This window comes from Ambystoma mexicanum, chromosome 7p, assembly GCF_040938575.1.
Source record: "Ambystoma mexicanum isolate Mex_15411 chromosome 7p, UKY_AmexF1_1, whole genome shotgun sequence".
Classification (NCBI taxonomy): domain Eukaryota; kingdom Metazoa; phylum Chordata; class Amphibia; order Caudata; family Ambystomatidae; genus Ambystoma; species Ambystoma mexicanum.
The window spans coordinates 674,057,414-674,065,195 of NC_090939.1; positions in this window are offsets into that span (position 1 = coordinate 674,057,414).

Below are 7,782 nucleotides of genomic sequence, written 5' to 3' on the forward strand. Positions count from 1 at the left end.
GGACAAAGACTGATATGTTTTGGATATTTCTTCTCTGTGAAAGATAGTGAGCTAAAGACTCTGGGTAAGTCTCTCGCAACCAGGACTAATGTCTGGCAGAGGGACTCCCAGGACCCCCCTTGTTAATCTGCATATGCAAGTAACTTTGGGTCTCACCCTAAGTTACTAGGGGAATCCAGACGTGGACCCCTTGCTCACTATTCTTAGAGAGACACAGCTCCTCCCTACTGATGAGGTTCAACCAGACCGAAACACGTGTCTGGGGATGCTGTTGGTACTCTTGTTCAGAGGAGAATTGCCTAGCATTTCGGTGCTGGACTGCCCCAGGGCAGGACAAAGACTGATATGTTTTGGATATTTCTTCTCTGTGAAAGATAGTGAGCTAAAGACTCTGGGTAAGTCTCTCGCAACCAGGACTAATGTCTGGCAGAGGGACTCCCAGGACCCCCCTTGTTAATCTGCATATGCAAGTAACTTTGGGTCTCACCCTAAGTTACTAGGGGAATCCAGACGTGGACCCCTTGCTCACTATTCTTAGAGAGACACAGCTCCTCCCTACTGATGAGGTTCAACCAGACCGAAACACGTGTCTGGGGATGCTGTTGGTACTCTTGTTCAGAGGAGAATTGCCTAGCATTTCGGTGCTGGACTGCCCCAGGGCAGGACAAAGACTGATATGTTTTGGATATTTCTTCTCTGTGAAAGATAGTGAGCTAAAGACTCTGGGTAAGTCTCTCGCAACCAGGACTAATGTCTGGCAGAGGGACTCCCAGGACCCCCCTTGTTAATCCTTTTATAATGAGACATGATTAGGATGTGGTGGTAAACATGGCCAGGTAGACAAACACATATGGCTTTCCCACCCCAGATCTCAGAGGACATAGTTTTGCTCACAATAGGATTTCCCCTATAACATAGCATATAGCCTTTTTCCAGTGATGGGTTCCAAGGGACCTGTCATGGCAAGAATCTCATCAGTGGTGGCATGAAGTGGGACCTCTCCCACTAGGAACCAAACCTCATGGCCAAAGCCCTCTGCTCGCACCCAATGCAAGTCTATAATTAATGCAGTACATAGACCTGTTCCATACTGTCGGTGTGTGAGTGAGTAGGTTACACTGACTTTTGTGTGGAATAGGAGCCCCCTAACACTTGTGGCACCCCCGGATCTCACCAGTGTCTCCAAAGGTGCAAGTAATTTCTGCCTCTTGGTTGTATATTCTGGAGGTCACGATGACCAACCTAATCAAGATGTGCCGATTAGAGAGCAACCTGTAGGTACATTGGAGTTGGGCACAAACCTTACCGCACACATGCTCTTGCCAGAGCCTCCAGGGAGGCCTAGGGAGAGCAATACCACTGGTGCCTACATGGTCTGAGGTTAGTGCCTCCACTGGGGGCTTTACCTCTTCTATCCCCTCTCACTTTGCCTCCACCCACTCTAATCACCACACTCTACCACACCCCAGTCAACCCACCACTCTACACTACCCACTGCTCTACCCAACCCATTCTACACCATCTTCACCCCACTCTAATTCCACCTAACCAAACTCTACCCACACCCACCCTCTCTTGACTCACCCACTCCACCTACAATATACTAACTGCAACCCACTCCGCTATCCTAACTGAACTACTTTACCTCACCCCACTAATTTACCCACTAAACTACTCTAACCCACCCTACTGCTATACCCCACTTCACTACTTAGTACCCCAACCCACTGCTCTACGCCATCACAGTACTCTACTACTCTTTCCCACCCACCACTCTACCATTACCCTATTACTATACACACTCAACCCATTGCACTATCATACCCCATGACTCTACTAGCAAATGATGCCACACTGCCCCATCCACTCTATGAAACCTCACCCCTTGAACCCCTATCAAACTCTACCCACCCTCACTGTATCACTGTGTCCCCTCTACCCATCTATATACCCCGTTCTACTCATCTCTACCTATACCCACTCTATCCCTACTACCATGCCACTCTACCCTAACCCACCCCATGCATTCACACTACTCTAACACACTCTACCACACCCAACAACTCTACCTCCTTCCCTACACCGTCTCACTCACTATACACAACCTCACCCTACTCCACCCCACCTCACTTCTAAACTCTGCCTCGCTTATTCCTCCCCACAGTTCTACCCCACACCACTACTCCATCACACCCCACCACACCCCACCACACTACCACCACCAACTTTATCCCCATGTCCTATACCACCCCACTACTCTTCTTCAGTACACCACTACACTACCCCACCTCACTACTATCCCCAACTCCAGCTATCTACCTCACAATACTACCCAACCACTCTATTCCACTTCACCCCACTCTAACCCACCTCCTATTGCTCTGCCCCACCATACTCCACTACTCTATCCCATCCCACTGCACTTCCCATCTCCATAACTCAATTAGTCTCCAACAACTCCAGCCCAATTCTCAACCTCCCCACTGCTGTACCCCAGTACCTCACACCCCACTACACTACCCACACCATGGGCCTCATTACGACCCTGGCGGAAGACCATGGTGCTATTAGCACCATGGTCCATGCCAGTAAGTTACCGACTCCGCCATGGAGAAAGGGGGAATTACCACCCCATTACAAGGTTGGCGGGGCGATAATTCCCCCTTCCTCCATGGCCCTTCCCCATTCCCATTTTTGCCCCATAGGGCTCAATGGGAATGGGGAAGGCGCTAAGTACGGTGCCACAATTTGCGGCACCGTAATTAGCACCAAGGTCCCTTTGCGGATCCCTACTTTAACGGCTGGTCTACACCAGCCGTTAAGGTTGGGTCCCGCAAAGGGACCTCGTAATTAGGCGCTAATAGGTTAACGGCGCCGCAGCCTTTTACGGCGCAGTTAACCCATTAGCGCCTGGGTCTTAATGAGGCCCCATGACTCTATCCCAACCTACAACGCTACTTCCTCTACCCCATCCACTCTAGACCTACACTTTCTACTCATTCTCATTACTCTACTACACCTCACCCACCCCTACACCTACACACACTATCCACCTCTTCCCTACCACATTCTACTACATCCCTCACCCTATTCTATTCTGACTCTCACCAAGCGTTACCCCATATTCCTCCCCACTCTATCCTTACACACCATACTACACCCACCCAGCTCACTATACCCCCACTCCACCCTCTCTATTCTCCACATGCCATTCTACCCCTCACCACTTCTCTAGCCACCCCACTATCCTACCCAACCACACTGTATCACCAAAACTACCACTCTGCCCAATCTAAACCACATCTCTACATCCTTTACCACCACCCATTATACCCCAGCCACACTATACCATCACCCACTCTGCCCAACTACCGTCCCCACCTCACTTTGCTACTCCACCTACTCTATTCCCACGTCCCACCTCACACCCACACACTCTAACCACACTTGCCCCACCCCACTGCACTACACCACCATTCTACCAAGCACATTAATCCCACTGCTCTATCCCACTTGTCTACTCATCCCACTTGCCTACCACAGTACCCACTCCACTGCACCGCTCTACCCCACCCCAGTACTCTACTCCACCCTCCACTTTACAACACCCCACCACTATACCCACCTTACCCTACACTACTACTCTACCTTACCAAATCTACCACCACCTCAAACCACTGCGCTCTCACCCACTCTTTCCTATGGTACTATACCACCCACCACCACTGGACCACCTTCTTCCCTTCTACCCTCCCTTCTCCCCTTCCTTCTCGCCTTCCATAAAATTCTAATCACACTCTACATCTGCCCACTCTATCCCTATTGGCACCCACTTTATCCATACTCCCACTCCACACACCTTACCTCATCTTACTTTTCCCTTGCCTCTGTCTACTTCATCCACCTCATACACCACCAACCCTTCTCTACCACTATCCATCCCACTCAAGCACCACCCACCTGACTCTACCCCACGCTACTCTAGCCTTGCATCACTACTTTACTCTACCCCATCTCATCACTCCACCCACCAGTCTACAGAACCCCACTCTACACTCACCTTATCCTCTTCTACCCTACCTCACTCACTCTAGTCACCTTCTACTCCACACCATACTCTACACTACTCTACACCACAACACAACTCTACCATACCCCACCACTCTATACTATGCACTTTACACCAGCCCACCTCTCTACACCACTCAACCTAACCCCACTATTCACCTACCTCACCAGACTGTGGTCTCTCCAGTTGCCCCATTGATCTACCTCACTAACCCTACCCACCCCACCTTAGTAGTCTACATCACTTCTCTACCACACTCCACTAGCCTACCCCACACCCCACAACCCACTACCATACCCCATCCCAATGAAATAATCCCAACCCATTACAGTACCCCACATCACAAACCTAACCTACCACTCGACCCCACACTACTCTAACCTCTCTACCCTCCCCCACTCTCCTTAACAAACCCCCCCCTTTTTTCTGTCGGTGTTACATTTGACATAATTTGTCCATGCTACAATCGGTCACTATTTTTCTGTTGAATTTAAACATTGATTTTTGTTTGCATTCTTGTATTAAAAATTAGCCCTGATTTGAGAAAGACGGCGCAGACCGTTGAAACACGTGTTATCACAAAGGGCACTCGTTCTAAATAATACAAATTCACAATTACTACATTCCAATTGAGTGGAGTCTCTTCTTTTTTTCTAAAACTGGCACATGTAGGAATAAGTGCAACTACCTTCTTCATTATGTGCAAAATGAAGATTGCGCGTGCAAAGAACACTGAAGAATTGCTTTATAACTGTACAGATGCTGCAACGCAAGTAGAATAGGCAATCATGAAGGCTCGCTATACGTCGTGAATAGACTGCAGGCGGTGCCGCCAATATATATGGATATTTGATGACGCAAATTTAGCAAGCCAGGACCCGTGAAAGAGAAAGTGCAGCAGAGAAAACAGCTGAAAATCGAGGAAGGATCGAGAAGGCTGTCTGGCTCAGTGTCAAGGGTTGGGGCAGCAAAGAACTGGTTATCTTTTCAAGGAGATTTAAAGAACGTGAGAAGCGAGGCGAGCTCCTGTTAAGGTGCGACGGAAAGACACTATGAGTGCCAAATTTTATTAATTTAATATGATTAAATGCGAAGAAAGAGCTCAAACACAGTCTCCTGCCACATGGGGTAGATGAAAATAGAACATGGGCAAGCAGCACTGAGACTTGAAGATAAGAACATGCTCGCACTCCGGTCTATTTTTATCCTTTTACCATTTAAGAATATTTGGATGCGAGTCTCTAGAAGAATTAAACTGTGGAGCATACTACAAACAATTGTAGATTTGTGTTTCTTGCAAGCAAAAGCACTAATTGGTAAGCCACATAACTCCTGGCTTGTTACCGCCCTATGTTTTGGGCACCTACCAAGTTACCTCAGCCCACTAACCATGGGCATATGTGTATATTTTTTAGCAACCAACCTCGTTGGAATCTTGATACCTGTTATGAAAACAGGAAATTAAATTCCTGCCTGTGCGAATTACTACAGAACCATTCCAAGGTTAGCAATTCCTCTTTTTTTGATTAATTCACAAACTAATTGTCCATATTCAATGGTGATACCCTAGAGGAACAAAGTAAGACCACACCATTTACTATAATTTGATGACACCATTTAGTTACCAGTGAGATCCGATTATGAAATGCCCACCACAGTGGGCCTCATTACGAGTTTGCTGGTAAAATAACAACAATACTGCCATGCCGGTGCTACAGTGTCCGTGTAGCACTGCTGCCGGAATCTACGGTAGATTCCGAGTCAGCATGCATGCGCATTCCAGCATGCTGGTAACGGTAGCACTGGCATGCCAGTAACGGCCCCCAAACCCTCGATACTGGCATCCATGATGCCGTAGGCACCGGCACCGACGATGCAGTAGGTACCGGTACACCAATGCCGGTAATACTGGCACCGGAAGCAAGGCCATCGCGCCGGAATGGGAAATGCACCAGCGGCCATCTTTAAAAACGCAGTCCATTGCAATCCTCAGACCATAACACTTGAACTGGTGAACTGAGTAGGCAGTAAGGTAGCTGACAAACATAAGAACCAGGGAAAGCACCGCCTGTCGCCGCAAACCCTGATTTAGCGACATAGAATTAAACAAGTTGGCTAACACACTGGTTGAACATGCAGATGTTGTGTTTTGTGCAGACCTGCGGCGGGCAGCCCGACTAAGGAAGAAAGCGGTATGGGAGGAGGTGGTGTCACGGCTATTCGCTTTACCCACAGTGCGATGCCTGACTTCACCATGGCGGGTTGCACTGACATGCCTGATTCCAACATGGCGGGCCTCGCGGACCGCTACAGTGTGTGTAGCGGTCTAGTCGTTGCGCCTCATCATGCTTTGCGATGTTTCCGGGATGGAACGCCGACGGCTTATCAACCTGCACATCCCGGACAAGGACGCGTTGCTACTCTCCAAGGAGCTGGCGAACGCTACGTGAGTTCGTGTTAGGGAATCTCTTACTCCCTCTCTTCAGACTTGCCTTTGTTAATTTCTAATAATCATGACTGTGCTCCTTTGATCCTTACAGAACTTTGTTGTTGATGTGTGTTTATTGTTTAGGACGTCTCGGTGCCTTTCAGTCTCGTGGGTTCTCTGAGCTTGTCTAAGCTACTCGCCTTTGAAGAATTTGTTTCCTGCCACCGTCTCCTACCGGCTTGGTTCCCTAGTGGTAGGCACTTGTTTAGTTTGGAGCATTAAGAGGGGTTTTGGTCTCTTTACCTGTGGATTCTTAGTTTAGTTTTTATTTATAACACAGATCCACCACCCTTTGACTTCATTCCTTCTGGACATCTGTTACCCCTAAATATTGAGAGGGTTTCTGGTCATTCTCGGTAAGATTGCCTTCAGGTCTTCTCCTTGATTATAGGTGGTTCCTAGTTTTCATTTCATTTGTTTGTTTACCATTCTTGTGCCTTGCTCTGCTTTGTCTAGCGTGCCCAGTCTCTCAGTTCATCCCTGGTCTTCTACTATTCTCATTTCAAGGCCGTGTTACCAACTGATCCTTTGGTAAGATTCCTGCTTCAGGGGTAATCTATCTGATTTCTAGGCAACTTTAAGACTAATCACTCTGTCTCTCTATCTTTCATCAGCCGGCCTGGCATTACTGCTCTGGCCCCGATCTTCTAAAGACACGACCAGTCATCTCCAAAACTCCCGGGATAGCGTAACCTACATCCACGGGATCTCTCAAGGAGTCTACGTTCCCTAGCAGCTCCACAGGGTTTTATTCCCCAAGAGGGTTTCCCTGGGAACCTTCCTCTGCCCTGGCCTTTGTGCCGGTTCACTGGGAGTTTCTCGCGGGGAATTCTAATTGTCATCGGAAGATCGAAATAGACATCAATCTCCACCTGGATATTCGTTGTCTTCTAATCCTCATCAGTCCTTGTTCCATTTCCCAGGTGAGAGACCTTTTTGTTTCTATGTAATCCTCACACGGGGTCTCTCTGAATGAGATACAGTGAAGTTTTGCTTAAAGTCATAACAGGTGGTCCACAAGGTCTCCACGATGGGGACGACAGCCCGGACGGTCCGCAACTGCCGCAAGCAGTGGGACGACATCCGTCTGCAGGTCCGCAATCTCTTGTCAGCCCAGCGCAGTCAGGGGTGGCCACAGGAGGCGGTCCGCCATCACCCATAAAGCTTGCCACATGGGAGGAGACCTGCAGCACGGTCATCAACTTTTTTTCTTGGTACAGCACAA